Source organism: Equus przewalskii, chromosome 3 (assembly GCF_037783145.1).
Source record: "Equus przewalskii isolate Varuska chromosome 3, EquPr2, whole genome shotgun sequence".
Classification (NCBI taxonomy): domain Eukaryota; kingdom Metazoa; phylum Chordata; class Mammalia; order Perissodactyla; family Equidae; genus Equus; species Equus przewalskii.
Window position 1 is genome coordinate 115,597,847 of NC_091833.1, and position 16,303 is coordinate 115,614,149.

General features: G+C 50.8%; 1 protein-coding gene across 4 annotated transcripts in view; it reads right to left on the reverse strand.

Moving 5' to 3' along the window:
- The window catches only part of AFAP1 (actin filament associated protein 1), a 160,843-nt gene extending 144,675 nt beyond the window's left edge, over window positions 1-16,168 (reverse strand). For 2 of the 4 annotated variants that reach the window (XR_011538356.1, XM_070613351.1), the window contains exon 1: window positions 15,943-16,162. The gene's annotated coding sequence lies outside the window, so the exon portion shown is untranslated. Of the gene's footprint in view, window positions 1-15,942 lie in introns of all 4 variants that reach the window. The other 2 variants (XR_011538357.1, XM_070613353.1) reach the window with 2 other exon arrangements.
- Between the last annotated feature and the right edge of the window lie 135 nt (window positions 16,169-16,303).

The following is a 16,303-nucleotide window of genomic DNA, read 5'->3' on the forward strand; positions in this document are numbered from 1 at the left end:
TCTTGCCTCAGCTCCACTGCACTCTGGGCTATTTCTTCCACATTTCACAAAGCTTTCTGACTGCACTTGCATAACATGTGTATCAACCGACAAACTGCTGGGCCCTGCTCTGGTCCCAGAGGCCCTCAACAACCCCCAAAGACGAGTGAACATTTTTCTTCCAAGTGGGAGACAGCAGGAAAGTCTCCACCGTCACCAGCATCAAATCCACTTACGAAGAGAAACCCACTTAGCGGCTTGTAGGCAAAGCCCTCTAGCCCCTGGGTGACTGCCCTCCCAGAGAAGCTGCGAGGTGACAGCACGCCAACTGGAGGGGCGTTAGCACCGACCTTCGAGGCCATGACTCAGGCGGTTTGAAATAACGGTCGCTCAGTCTCAGGGGAGCCATAATAAAAATCAAAACCAAATAACTCTTAAAAGTGTACGTACAAGAACTGGACCGAGGGCCAGATGTGGCTAAATGGATATGGCAAGGACTGTCCAACGACCTCCTCACTGCGTCCCCTTCCCCCACGGGGCCCCTCCCTCCCTGCACAAGCGGGGCCCCTCCCTCCCTGCACAAGCGGGGCCCAGGGCCTGTGGACCACCGCCCTTTACCCCATTCCATACATGGTTTCAGGAACAGCTTCCAGGGCAGCACCCAACACAGAATGCATTCGATAAATATTTCCTGAAATGAGTGAATGTAAATTACCTTAATTATTTTAAATGTGTTCTCTCTCTTGGAAATGATGCCATGAGCTTGAGCCAGCAGCTATCATTGCAAAATGCTAGACTAACAGAATTCACCCATAGGGTTGAGAAAAATCCTAAGACCAATTTACCCGAGGAGCTTTAGCACACAGAACCTGGCACACGGCAAATGCTCAGGAAATGTCAGTAATCGTTAGCGGTACCAGCACCTACAGCACTATACCAGTACCTGGTACCATCAGTACCCAGCAGTGCAAGGGCAAAGGCGTCTATTAGATCTGGATGTATCATCATGAAAGGATGTCCACCTGTACTGTGTGGGCAACAGGGGGTGTCATGGAACAGCGTGTACCAACAGGCCAGGGCTTGATCAGTAACTAACAGCATCCCTAATGTTTGTCCCTGCTTCCAACTGGCCATCAACCCAACAGAGCCAAACCTGCCCCCTCACAGTCACCTGGGACGCCCCCTCCTGGCCCCCAGCCCCCGTCAGGGGCCCCCTGAGCCCCCTTTCCTCCTCTTTGAAGTGCACCCACTCTTCTGTCCGCCTCTGAGTCTCTGCCAAACGCAGGAGACAGTGGCCGAGGCCCTGCTCCAGCAGTGCCGAGTCAACAGTCTCTGCCTTCTGGGGTTGGGGGAGCGGGGGGGGGGGGGGTCTGTCTATTTCCACAAAGAAAAGTCCTAAACCAGGGCCTGCTCTCCTGAAGGTCCGTCTGTAATTCAGAAGCCCAGCGCAGCAGATTCCACGTGTGGAGAGAGCCCCGTGTCCCCGAGGTCTCGTCCACAAAGCCCCACTCATCTGGGTTCTCAGTCTCCCCCCATCGTCCAGGGAAGTAACCGAGGATGAAGGAGAGATCAAGGGCTTGGAGTCAAACCCCAGGGTTCATCACGCATTTCATGTTTTCACTCACAAGTACGTGACCTTGAGCAACCTTCTCCACCTCTCTAAGCCCCCTCTTCATCTTCAATAACAATATTTACTCCAGGATGGTACATGGAAAGCAGCCAACCAACACGGGGTGCTCAACAGCTGTGAGACCCTTCCTCCTGGCCCCTCCTCCAGGGAGACGACGGCGCTGGGGAAAAGGCTGATGGCCGGCACCCGGGCACCTCTGATCCACACGAGATGCCACGGCATCCAGACTGACGGAGCGTTAGCCGAAGACAAGATCTGTTTCCACTTTTCAACTCAGCTAGGGGTGGCTTCTAACTCGCACATTAAGTGACCCATAATCAGGAAGTCGCTTTTCTGCACCACCCCACACTTCTGTTTTCAGCAGACTGAGACGTGCCGCATTACCTCTCTCTTAAACCCTCTTCACCACCAAAAACACGACTTTAATGTGTAGCACTGTTATAAGCAGAAAAGGCACCTATGAGTCAAACTGAACTTTGGTCCAAAACAAAGAGCTGTGTGGGAACATTTGGGCTGGCTGTGATTGTGTGACCTGCATCCAGATAGGGACAGACACACACCTGCCCCACCCTGGCTGGGTCAGACGCTGCACCGGCAGCCCCCAGGGGAGAACGCTCCAACACGATTACTCCAGGAGAGCGGAAGGGAGCGGGCAGCCCTCCGGCATGCGGACGGTCCAGCGTTTCATTTTTGCAGCCTACGTCACCCAGCACAGGTAAAGCCCTTCCTTCTCCCCCCCCATGCAGGTGGCCTCGTCACAGGCAGCTGCAGGGCCTCTTCCCTCAGAGTTAGAGCAAGCCCAGGCATCTTGGCCTTTTTTTCTGACAAAGTTATTCTCTCCTACTTCCATTCCAAGTAGCCAGATCAGCCGGGAGAGTCGCTCTTTCCATTCAGCCCTCAAGAGGGCCTAGCCACCAATAAGTCCAAGATTTAGGTTTAAGGAAACCTCATGTATACTATTCTGACAAATATCAAGTGAACTCTTGTTGGAGGCTTGGTTTGCAAGGCAGTCATGAGGTTTCGATAGGCAATCCAGAATAAGTGTTAAGAGCTCTGGGGCTAGACTGCCTGGGCTCCTACCCTAACTGCAATATTTACTGGCTGTGCGATGTTGGACAAGGCCCCCAACCTCTCTGTTCCTCAGTTAGCTCACTGTAAAATGGCCACAATAATAGAAGTGCTCTACAAACAAAATGATTTGGCACAAAGGGGGAGTTCAATAAATGTGTTGACTAAATGTATAAATGTTAGATATTATTAAATATATACGTACAGGCGAATTATATGTAGGATGCACAAAAAACATCCAGACCACATGCTTAACTACTAACAATGGTTACCTCTAGAGGAGGAGAGGCGACCTTCAGCTTTTACTCTACACTTATATTTCTAAATCATCCAAAATATTTAAATAAGCATGTATATATAAATTTGCTCCAAAACAGGTAGCTGGACAATGAGACTCAAAAACCTTCAAATCATGCACTTGTTCCAGGAAGGTAAAGTCACAGAAATTACAGAAATCAAAGTCTTCTTCCAGGGCCAGCCTGCAGCCTAGGGGTTAAGTTCAGCGTGCTCTGCTTTGGTGGCCCGGGGTCGGTTCCTGGGCACAGACCTACACCACTTTTCAGCAGCCAAGCTGTGGTAGTGACACACATACAAAGCAGAGGAAGATTGGCACAGATGTTAGCTCAGGGCCAATCTTCCTCAGCAAAAACCAAAGGTTGTCTTCCAGTCTAAATTCTTCAGGATCATTTTTTTTTTTCTTTTGAGGAAGATTAGCCCTGAGCGAACTGCTGCCAATGCCTCTTTTTTCTGAGGAAGACTGGCCCTGAGCTAACATCTGTGCCCATCTTTCTCTACTTTATATATGGGATGCCTGCCACAGCATGGCTTTGCCAAGCGGTGCCGTGTCCGCACCCGGGACCCAAACCGGTGAACCCCAGGCCGCCGAGAAGCGGAATGTGCACACCTAACCACTGAGCCACTGGGCCGGCCCCTCCTTCAGGAGCACTTTAAATGAACTATAACATACAAACCAATGCAGACACCTCAATCCTTTCCTTACGATAACAGTAAAGATTTTTAAGTTACACATCCCTGCCTTTATATACTACATCACACTTCAAGTTACAGAGCCAGAATCTGGGTTCAGTTCTGCTTCACGGTCCAAGGCTTCCCACATAATATCAACATACTTTCAACCAGCAGCTTTAGCTGAATTTAAACTGCCACCCATCCCACTCCAGCACAGTCACCCGAGCTCTCTTTTACATGACTCAGAGAGTCCTGAGATAAAGTGGCATCTGGTTATAAACAAATGACCCAAATTCCACCTACTCGGTAATAACAAATCCCGCCCCTTCCCTCCGCAGTGTCCCTCGAGCCACCGCTCCTACGCTCTTCCATCCGCTTCCAGCACAAGCAGCCAGGCTAGGTGACAACTTCACCAGCTTCTCCCCGAGTAAAAGCCGTGTTACCATCAATCACGCCAACCAGTGTGCTTTCACGCAGTGCTCACTGTAAGCCTGACACACAGAGCACTTCGTTTATTCTCTTGGTCACCTGTTTACCTTTACAAAACAGGTATAATATTTCCCATTTTATATAAGAAACGCAGAGGAAGTTAAATGACTCGCCCAGGATTCCACAGTGCTAAAGCAGAGCGACAGAGCCAGAAGGCCAGTCCAGGTCTGGTGGGCCCTGCGTCTCTGCCAGCACACCGGGCTGCTCCCCCGAAGGCTCGATGGACAGCTGGTGGACCACCAGTATTTCAGAGGCTTGAGAAATGCCTTCCACTGTGGCACGAAGGATGGTTCAGTCCCCAGGAGGAGGCGGGGTGGGAGTGAGTAAAAGCCCTTTTGTTCTGGGAGGTTATTTCATGCAGGGACCAGACTAAGGACTCTGCGTGTCTGTCCAGGCACAAAGTCCCCCACTCTGTGCCCAGCCTCTTTCCACCCTCCAGCCTGCGCACGCAGCCGGAGTCATGCAGTCACCACCGGGTACCGCTTCTCTGCATCACGCCTGACCAAGCCCCACGAGCCACAGACACGGCTCTTCACAGTCCAGGATGCTCCATCTGCCAGACACCGATGACCAGACACAGGACTTGCAGAACATGAATGACAGACAGAGGACTCCTTGACGACAACTCATGGCACGGCACTGAAAAATAAAGAGAATTCAGGCAAAGCCATCCCAGGGAGACGGGCTGGCTGGGATCCTCTGAGAGCCAAGAGAGCCTCGGCGGCCCAAGTCCACGTGGAAATGCAACTCCTCCTCCAGAGGCCGGCCCAGAGCCACCACCTCCGGGGTGCCTCCCTGCTCTCTTTCAGAAGCACACTCTCCCTCTGAAGTCCTGATGCATTGTGTTCAGGCCTCCCTGATAGCACCTGTCAAAGCCTACACAGTCAACAGCATCCACACCCGCCTCCCTTACTGCGTGTGCCCTCGGCACCCCCCGGGCTGGGACTCCTCCACACGTGCAGATGAGGGCCTGGACAACTACTGAACGAAGGCGTGCGTGCAGGCAGGAGGGGACAGACACTGAAGACCGGCCAGCACTACAAGGAGCGCCCCGCAGGTCAACAGCTGGAGCAGCGACTGCGCTGCCCATCAGGATTGCTGGCCCTGTTCGCAGCTGTGCCGTGGAAAGCCCCATCATAGCAGTTCTTGGGCGTCAAGACACCAGAAAGTTCTAACAAATAAAGAGGGCACGCAGCAGGCTAGTCACCAGCTCAGGCTTTGCAGGTAGGGTTTGAATTCCTCTCACTATGTGATCTTGAGAAGTTACGCAATGTTTCTCCATCTCACTTTTTAAAATTGAGACATAATTGACATACAACATATTACTAGTATGTAATGATTTGATGCATGTACACACTGTGACACGATCACCACAACAAGTCTAGTCAACATCCATCACCACATCTAGACACAAAGTGTTTTTCTTGTCATGGGAACTTTGAGGATCTACTCTCTTAGCAACTTTCAAATACACAGTACAGTATTATTAACTATCGTCACCAGGAGTCTTTCATCTCATTCTGTCACCTGCAAAATGGGGACATTACCAACTCCACGGAGTTGCTGAAAAGATCAAAAGAGAGAGAGATGGAAAGTGTCTGGCACAGCGCCTGGGGCACAGCAAGTACTCGGCCCTCGACAAGCAGTGCCGATGATGACGGTGACGGTGGTGTGACAGAAAACTCTGAGACTTTAATATTCACACTATCGTCTTCTTTTTGAACCATTTAGTCTCCCTTATCATAAAGACACAGCACATCTGAACTTCTTCGAGGGTCCCACAGACTGAATGTTTGCGTCCCCTCAAAATACACATGTTGAAACCTAGTCCCCGATGTGACAGTACGAGGAGGTGGGGCCTTTGGGAGGTGACTAGGTCCTGAGGGTGAGACCCCCATAAATGGGATCAGTGCCCTTATGAGAGACCCCTGAGGACTCCCTTGTCCCTTCCACCATGTGAGGACACAGCAAGAAGACAGCCATCCTTGAACCAGGGAGAGGCCCACTGACCCTGCCGGTGCCTGATCCCAGACTTCTAGCCTCCAGAGCTGAGAGAAATACATTTCTGTTGTTTATGAGCCACCCAGGCTACGGTCTTCCGTTATAGCAGCCTGAAGAAACCAAGCCAGAGGATCATTCTTCAAGAACAGGAAATTCAAGTAATTAACCCATCAGGAGAAAAATCTCAAGTAACTTCCGACATCCCAATACACAAATTTGAATTAAGTGGGAGGAGGGGACTTGAAGGAAAACATCATGCCACGTGTCCTCCAGATTCACCCTGCTCGTCACTTTCCCTGTGTCTCCACATCTGAGCGTTAAAGTAACGAAGAAACGTATGCTGTGAAGGTTTGAGAAAACCCTCTACAGGTTTCAAAAGTCATTCAAATGATTTTCATGTCTCCCTCTTTCCTCTTGAGACACCTGTTGCAAATCTCATCAAACAGCCCCTAGGAGGCACTGTGTCCTGCACCCAGGAAGCCCTTTCTACAAACCACTTCTTTTTTTAAAGATTTTATTTTTTTTCCTTTTTCTCCCCAAAGGCCCCCGATACATAGTTGTATGTTCTTTGTTGTGGGTCCTTCTAGTTGTGGCATGTGGGACACTGCCTCAGCATGGTTTGATGAGCGGTGCCATGTCCGCACCCAGGATTCAAACCAGCGAAACCCTGGGCCGCCTGCAGCAGAGCGCGCGAACTTAACCACTCGGCCACGGGGCCAGCCCCTACAAACCACTTCTGACAGCAAGTTCCACACAGGAGGTCAGCCCCCACACCTAGCTCCACCCACGGGGCTTAAAAATACCCGGGGTTTGTCACCCATTATCTAACGTCCAGAACAAGAATCCGTCATCATCACCACTTCTATTTCCTTTCTTAACCATTTTTATGATTAAAAAATGACCCAAAAAAGGAGCTTTCTCAATGCTCCTGCCTCCAGCAACACTGCACAGCACCATCGCCTACGAGCGTGCTGGCAAAGGAAGAATTTCCAAACTCTGAACTGGCCGACGGCAGCACCGCCCAGAACGCTGGACGGACAAGCTTCAGTGTGCAAAGGAGAAGGTGAAATTTAGCTGCAACGTGACTATGGATGGAAAAGAAATGTTCTAAACAGAGGTGTTCAGGACACACAAAGGCTATCTTCTGATACCCCCAAAGACGGAAAGTTGTCTTTTTTTCTATACTAGAGAACGGATCATGGGTTGAAAGGTAATTTTCCTTTCACATTAGTGGTGTCATGAAGGCACTATCAGATACTTCAGGCTTTATTAGATAGTCAAGCCAAAAAGCCATTAAAAAGTAAACCTTTCCTGGGGGCTGGCCCCGTGGCCCAGTGGTTAAGTTCAGTATGCTCTGCTTTCGTGGCCCAGGTTTGGTTCCTGGGTGTGGACCTACACCACATGCAGGTGGCCATGCTGTGGCGGTGACCCACATACAAAATAGAGGAAGACTGGCACGGATGTTAGCTCAGAGTGAATCTTCCTCAGCAAAAAAATAAGTAAATAAATAAACCTTTCCTCCAAGATAGGGAGCGCAATAAAACCACATCTGACCACATCTTTGAAACAAGAAAGGATGGCATTTGAAAAAATATATTTTCAGGAACTATAAAGGAGTTCTTGAAATTTAAAAAAATTACAGCAATAAAAAATTCAAAGTAGGGTTTAGAGAAAAAGTTGAAGAAATCTCCCAAAAAGGAAAACAAAAAGACAAAGGAATGAAATAGAAGAAAACAGAAGACATTTAGGAGAACTCCTGCTCAGAACAGAGGACAGGAGTCTACAGAGGGAACAGGCCCACCAAGTGCCCAGCACAATGAACGAAAACAAGACCCACATCATGGACCACCAGCACAAACTTTCCGAACCCCAGGCAAGCAAGAAGAGCCTAAAACATTAAGTAGAGGAAAATGCAGGTCGCACACAAGGAGTAGCTTTGGACACATTGACCCACTGTCACATTCGAAGTTTGAAGTAACTGAGCAGTGTCTTCAAAATTCTGCAGGAAAGTGATTTCTAATCCAGAGTTCCATACTTAGCCAAACTATCAATTAAATGAGAGTAAAATATTCAAACATTATACAAGATCGCAAAATAATTATTTCTTAGAAAGCTACTGGTGAACATACTAAACCAAAGAGAAAAAAAGTTAAAAAGGAGGCATCTTACCCAAGAAAGAGGCGAAAGGAACTCTCAGGGTGAAATGGACGATCTAAGAGGAAAGATGGGAGCCGGCCTAGAAAGCAACCAATTTAGAGGAAAGCAGGCAGAACGAGAAGTGGGGGAAGAATTATCCTAATAAAAGGATGAAATGGATGATTCCCTGATGTGTGTGAATGTAATGGGGGGTGAGGGGTGCCAACCAGAGGACAGATATAAAGAAAACCAAGCAAAACAACGCAGGGCAATTATCAACTCAAGGAAAAAGAAAAAAACTATGAAAGAAAGGAAATGTAATCAAAATAACTAAATATCTCAGCTGTGAATCATATTTCCATAATCGTCCTAAGTACTGCTGAATATTTAACCAAAACGTTTAACATAATTATCCTGAGAGCACAGGGAGAAAGCGGGCGGTGGGGGAGGGCACAGGATAAGGGACCCAAACCGTCTTCTTCCTAGTAGGATGTCTCTCACACACAAAATCTGGAAGAAATAGCTAAAACATGACAAGGGGTGGCCTCCGGGGAGCAGGAATCAGGGTGGAGAAGGGTGGGGTAGGTAATTGCTGGTTTTTTGTTCTAAGCTTTGTAGAACTTTTGACTCTTAAAACTATGCGCCTGTATAACTTTCTTAAAAACGGGTATTTAATTTTTAAACAAAATCTGATACTTGACCAGCAAGAATATCATATAAAGCAGTGTGTTCTTAAACTTTTTGGAATCCAACCCCAAAACGAACGGAAAGCCATAAATCCTTGCCGCAGTAAACACACGCAGAGGCACAGACGCAGAACTTTCGCACAGGGTTTCAGGCAGTTCATAAATTCCTGAAGGCCGGGTTAAAAGCCTTAGGATCAGAGATTCTGGTTTCTTTCAGGAAGTTTATTTCAAATCAGAGCTTGTCATTTATTGTAAAGGAAAAAAATCCTAACGAACAACTATTTAAAACGCCTCCACGATCAAATGAGGTCACGCCTGGCCTTCAGGACCTGGTGACCATCACCAGCTGTCTCCGTGACCACAGGTCACCTCATTCCTAACACCAGGGAAGGTACAAACTTTGTTTACTGGGCTTTGCTTCAGCCTTGAAACAGATTCTCTCAAGCTCAGGAATGCGAGTCCCTGTTGGGTTGACTCAGCTGTTTCCATTCTAGAAACGGACATGGAACCATGCACTCTTCACCCCGTGAAGAAAGGGTCCTTCATACAAACCTTGGAAAGGGAAGGTCCCAAATTCTCCACGTGGGTGTTTTTTCTAATAGTGGAATTACCCTAACGACTTCCTGGCAAAACTTCTGTAATCAGAGAGGACCATTTAAATACTCCAAAACACAAAATTGAGCTCTGCCTCTGACCGACTGGTTTTGCTGCAGGAAGTCTTGCCGTCAGCTCCAGAGCGAGTCAGAACAGCTTTGGTCCTTTCATAGAGATCTTAACGGTCCTGCCAATGTGTTTAAAATTTTGGTGCCTTACTTTATTTATTTGTTAACTGAGGGTAACAATAACTTCATCAGATGTTGTCATAAGTGGACTGGGTAACTGTGGAAGGCAGAACGGCCCCCAAAGAGGCCCATGCCCCAATCCCTGGGACCTGTGAGGAGGCTGCATTACATGGCAAAGGGACCCTGCGACAGACCTCAGACAGGGAGATTGTCCTGGGTTATCTAAGTGGGTCTAACTGCACAAGCCCTTAATAGCAAGACCTTTCCCCAGGTAGAAGAGAGATGCAGCAGAAGGGCAAGTCAGAGAACAGGAGCAGGATTCAACGGTCCTTGCCGGTTCTGTGATCGGGGGTTATGTGCAAGGACCAGAAAGGAGCCTCTAGGAGCTGAGGGTGGCCCCCAGCTGATAGCCAGCAAGGAAACAGGGACCTAACTGCCAGGAACAGGCCAACAATCTGAACGAGCTTGCAAGCGATTCTCCCCCATAGTCTAGAGTAAGGAACACAGCCCTGATGACGCCTGTTGGCCTGGTGAGACTCGAGTCAGACTTCTAACCTACAGAACTGTGAGATGACATATCTGTTTTTTTTAAGCCACTAAGTTTGTGGCAATTTGTTACAGTAGCCATAGGAAACTCACACAGCGATACATGTGACAACACCCAGCAGAGTGTCTGTCACATTGTCAGAGTTCAACAAGAGTCAACTGGCTTCCTTAAATCAAAAGGCAGGGATGGCCATACTCCACCCAAAAAGACAGATTATAGACTTGTTCTGATAAACGCAGATTTGAGGAATTATAAACTTCCAAATTCAGGTAATTCAGCACCCTTCCTTGCACTCATACACCTACCAACACCTGTCTCGTCTGGAAGCTCTAAGAAGCCTGTGGGAGAAGAAATGCTGGACTGTGTTCACCAACCCGCCCCCCAAACTCCGCTGCGTGCCTCCGGTGGCGCCGACAGCACTGCGCCGCCATTGCACCCAGGTCCGCTCCTCCTGCCGGACTGTGAGCCCCAGCTCTTCACCGATGAGTCACTGCGGCCCATCTTCCTAACGCCATATCTGGCACGGAACTCGGGCACATCGCAGGTAACCCATCTACACAAACGTTTGTTGACCTATGACAGTATTACTCAACACCTGTGCATAAAACGCAAATTCTTTGAGGCCCAGAGCTGTATTTTATCTCATTCGTCTTTGTATTCCTCTCACTGCCAGCGCCTGGAAGATGCTGGTGGAGAGGAGGAAGAGGCAGGAGGGGGAAAAAGGGAAAAGCAGAGCTGCCTGTGGATGGGAAACACTCTGCGCGAACAGCTTCCCAAGAGGCCTGAGGGGAGGAGGGCTAGAAACGGCCCTGGTGCTGAAGCTGGGTTCCCTGTGCTTGCTGCCGGCTCCTGCTGGGTACTTCAGATGGCCCTGGTGCTGAAGCTGGGTTCCCTGTGCTTGCTGCCCGCTCTGCTAGGTACTTCAGACGGCCCTGGTGCTGAAGCTGGGTTCCCTGTGCTTGCTGCCCGCTCCTGCTGGGTACTTCAGACGGCCCTGGTGCTGAAGCTGGGTTCCCTGTGCTTGCTGCCCGCTCCTGCTGGGTACTTCAGACGTGAACAGGCAATGCTCTGCTGACCTTGACCTCAGAGTGCCTCCTGCCTTTCCCAACCTCAAGACAGGCCACTTAGGGACTGAAATGTTGAGAAATTATGCTTCATTAAAGGACGGTGCACGGGAACATACGGAACTGGAGAGACGTTAAAGACTAAATTAGGCACATTCAGTCGTCTCGCTTAACGGTAACTGAAACTTGAATTTGATGTTTCCCCCAAATGCTAAAATATCAAACATTATTGGCTAATTAAAGACAGAAAACAACCCTAAAAGAAGTTGCCTAACATATCTCAAATTAAGGATCATCTGCATATTAAACATTTTGAGTTTTAAAGAGAAACCCAGATTCATTCAATTCTTTTTTTTGTTAAAGTGCAATTTGTTTTTTTTAACATTTTATTTTTCCTTTTTCTCCCCAAAGCCCCCCCCGGTACATAGTTGTATACTCTTAGTTGTGGGTCCTTCTAGTTGTGGCATGTGGGACGCCACCTCAAGGTGGTTTAATGAGCAGTGCCATGTCTACGCCCAGGATTCAAACCAACGAAACACTGGGCCGCCTGCAGTGGAGCGCGCGAACTTAACCACTCGGCCACGGGGCCAGCCCCCACATTAAATTCCTAATGAAGCATTTTTTAAAAATCCTTGGCAACATGCTATTTTACAACTTACAAAATTCCATTCCATTCATTATTTCATTTCATCCTCAATACAATCTCTTGAGCGAGACAGAACAGGCATTACTAACAACTCCATCTTACAGATGAGGGGACTGAAGCTCAGAGAGGAGCCCGGACTTAACAAGAGCCCTGACAGGCCGGTTACTAATGCAAGTCTCCTGTCCACAGGAACTGGACTAAGTGACCTTTACTCTACTGTTTATATTCACATCCTGTCAACATCCAAAAAGGCTCTGAGGTGGCCTACAGTAACAGACATGTATAAAATAAGGAACAGGTGAGGGGTGGGGAGAGGGCGCTAATACCAAAAACTCAGATTCATGGTCTAAGAATTTATCTCCGAACTTCCAGTTCCAGGTAAATAATACGCAAAGGAAAAAGGTGATTTATAGAAGATCACAATCTTAAAAAAGAGGAAAGCACCACCAGTTCTTTAGAGTGTGGGTGTGCTAACAGCCACATCAAACCTCTAGGCCACCACACCGATGACATTACACCAAGGGGCACTGCAGTGACGGAGGAATGAAGCTCTCTGTTTGGGCCCTGGGGAAGAGCAAGGTTTACTGTCTTCCTTCAGTGAAGAGCAAGAAGACAATCTGGAGATGCAGAATTCAAGCTCTGTCTTCCCTATGCCCAGGCATTCCCTCCCATGAAAGACCCCTTTTCATTTAGTCCCTATAAAAGTCAGGCCTGCTCCAACTGAAACAAGACCCTCGATGCAGAGCAAGCATTAACTAGTGAAGTCTCACTGAAAACATTAACACAATCTAAGAAAACCACAAAGAAAATCCAACTGAGTTTCTAAAGTCCCCTCCTAAAATGAGATCCCTAACAAAACAGACCACTGGAACATGTAACAAAGCATTTTTAAAAAAATTAAGAAAAGACTGGAAACCAAAATAAAGGCAAAAACCCTACTGCGTTAAGTAAAAATTGTAGTTCAGTAGCATCAGTACTTGACCAAACAGCTATCCTCTATTTTTAATCCCTGTGATCACCCAGATAAGAATAGCAGACAAAATAGCAGACAAAATAGCAGGTGAGTGGCCGCTCACCGCAGACAGAGACGCGTGGCTCAAAGAAGATCGGCACACCAAATGCCCATCTCACCAACAGACCAATTAGAAGGGAGATTCATATTTTGACGGATTAATTCCTGTATTCCTTAGAAGTGGAGCTTCCTTATAGACCATTCAACGTATGATGCAATTTTTTGCAAGTAATCATTTTACACTGTGCTTTAAACCCCCGTACGAAGCCGTGAACACCTACTCAAGGCACTCGCGAAGCTCTCATTTCAGACTTCCCAGAATAAAACCTCTGTCAGAGCCCGGGACGGACAGAAGCCCACAGTTGGCTGACTTCACATGACACTCAAAAGATCAGTGACACGCCCCCGACGAGAGCTCTGTACCCAACGACTTCATTAAGGAAAACATCAAGCCAATGTGATACAGTACAGATGTTGCAAGTAAGACATAATGACGAAGAATATGCAAGACACCATCAAAAGCTTGCTTAAGTTTCCATCATGGAGTCTGGTCTTTAACTGAGACAAAGTACACACCCACACAAATAAACTTTTTGAAAAGAAAAAAGAACTTTCACTTTAGAATCTACATTTTCAAAAACCTCCAGTATTCATACCACGGACACTAAAAGAACTTTCCTCTGCTACATTTGGTTGAAAGAATTGAAAGTTTAGGACTGCAAAGGTTCTTACCTAGGTAAGAACCTCAAAGGCGAGAAAATTAAACCCCAGAAGGGGTGGCACTGCAGAAACAAAGAATAAGTTAATTCCAGAGGCAGAATGAGACCCAACAAATCCTAACCAAGTACTCTACACTGTGCAGCAAGCACAGGGGGTGAGAGCAAATATTAATCTAAAATCCCTCAGGAGAAGAGAAGGACTGCAGATTTTAAATCACACGAAACGCCTGGATCCGTGGTACAGAAAAAGCACCTCATTCAGATACACCTTCCTGGCTCTCAGCTCAACTGTGCCCACGTCCACCAGAGTATTTATCAAGCTGGACCACAGCTGACCACTCAGTCCTGAAGACCACGGCTCTGAGAGGGCAGGACAGAAGGATTTCAGGGAAGGCTCCAGAGAGAGTGTCACCTAAACTGAGACCACAGGAATGGGAAAGCGGAGCTGGAATGACAGGAGCTGGGCGTGGGGGAAGAGCCAGGGGAGAAGGCAGATAAGGCAGGGCGGCAGGCTCAGTCTGGACTTCATAACAGCGACAGCTGTGCTCCTCACGCATTCCTGTCTGTGCTCCTGTTACGTACACTCCATCTTGTTCCCCAAAAATTTCAGTCTGGATGTTAGAGCTACTTGTGCCTACAGCTCAGTCGTCTGTCTTGGACCAGAACACTTGTAAAAGGGAAAGACTGTCTTGTTCCAATTAGCATCCCTCAGGGAAGAGAATCATCCTGGGACATAATAAGTGTTTTAAAAAGTTGGATGAAAGGGCAAACGAATGATTCCACTTTATTGAAGTGGCTGAGAGATCCACAGGCTGCAGAGCGCACCGGGTCCTGACTTCAGGCTGCAATCGGACTTTCCCCACCCACAACCTCACCCTTGCTGTCCCCTCATAGAGCTGACCTCTCACTCTAACTGCCTTGGCCTCATAGCGTGGGTGTGGATTCTCCTCCTTCAAACGCATTTTCCAGCCCGCCAAATTCTTGGGAGAGTTTCCTCCACTCTCCAGGCGCCGAGAGCTGCAAAGTTAAATCTGGCTTTCCAGATTTTTTTTTCCTCCAGATCCTAACGGAAGAAATCAAGAAGCGCCGGGCAGCGGAGCTGGGCGCCCTCCAATCGGCGCCGGCTCCCGCCGCGAGCCTCGCGCCGGAGCAGGAAACGCGGCGGCCGGACGCGCGCTCCCCGGGCGCGGTGACAGCCCCGCGCTCCCCGGGGACCCGAGGACGGGCCGGGGCGAGGGGCGGGGTCCAGGGGAAGCGCAGCCCGGCGGCACCGCTCCCCGCTTCTGCTCACTCGGCAGACAAGACAAGAAATAAAAGAGCGGGTCGGCGTTCCTCCCAGGCCAACTGCGCCCCCGGCACAGCCCGCTACCCCTCGACGGGCGCACGACCCGCACAAGGACCCCCACACATGGAACCCCCCAACACACACACACGGTGGGGGGACCAGGACGGGGTCACACCCCGCCACGCCAAGAGGGGAGGACCGGGGCAGAGCCCCCCACTCGCAGAGTGGCCAGGACACCACGCGCGCGGGCCCCGCAGAGCCACCCTCGGTGACACACCACACTCAGTGGCCCAGTCAGGGCGGGAGTGGCGAGAAAGAGCCCCCCTCTCAGGGTGACCAGGACCCCACGATCGAGGGGCCACGCAGTCACCTCCGTGAGACACAAGGAACCAGCCACACCGTGGGGAGAGCGGGGACAGACAGTCTCCCACTCGCAGGGTGTCCGGGAGTCCCCACGCGCGAGGGCCCACGCAGAGCCACCCCGGCGACACGCTGAACCAGCCACACCACGGGGGGGTGGGGACAGAGGCAGTGGCCCCCTCTCAGGGTGGCCAGGAGTCGTTCACGCCGAGTGGCAGCAGGCGCGGAGCCCCCTCGGTGCCACCCCAGGCCGAGACAATGCCCGGGCGCCGGCGGGCGCTCAGCCCCGGCCCTGCCCGGCCCGCTGGCGCTTGGGGCGGTGGCCGTCACCTCGGGCAGCGACCCCGCGGCGCCCCCTCGGACTGCCAACCCGGCGGGGACCCCCACCCCGGCCCCTGGAACTCCCATCCGACCCCGGGATCCCCATCCGGCCGGAAACCTCGCCGGCCCCCGAACCCCTGCCCGTCGTGGACCCCCGTCCGGCCCCTTGGCCGCACCCGGCCCCGGGACCCCCGTCCGGCCCCGACCTCGCCGGGGACCCCCGCCCGGCCCCGCCGCCGCCGCCTCACCTCCCCGCCTCTGCGGCAGCGCTCGCTCCCTGCCGGCGGCGCCGGGACCGTGGAGCGGAGCCGAGAGCCGGCAGAGCCGCGGCCGCCGCAACAATGGAACCCCGGGGCGGGGCCGCCTCGCCGCCGCCTCGGCCCGTCGCAGTCCCGCTCCGGCTCGGGTCCGCGCGGAGCAGCCGCCGGCGCAGGGCTGCGGCCGGGCTCGGGCACCGCGCAGGCGCACTCGCCCCGCCCCGCCCCCTCCGCCCCGCCCCCGGCGGCGCCCGGAGCTCAGGGCCCGCCCCCCGACCAATGGGGAGGGAGCTGCGCGCAGGGGGCGGGGCCGGGGAAACAAAGGGAGGTGGGGCGGGGCCGCGCCGGGGCG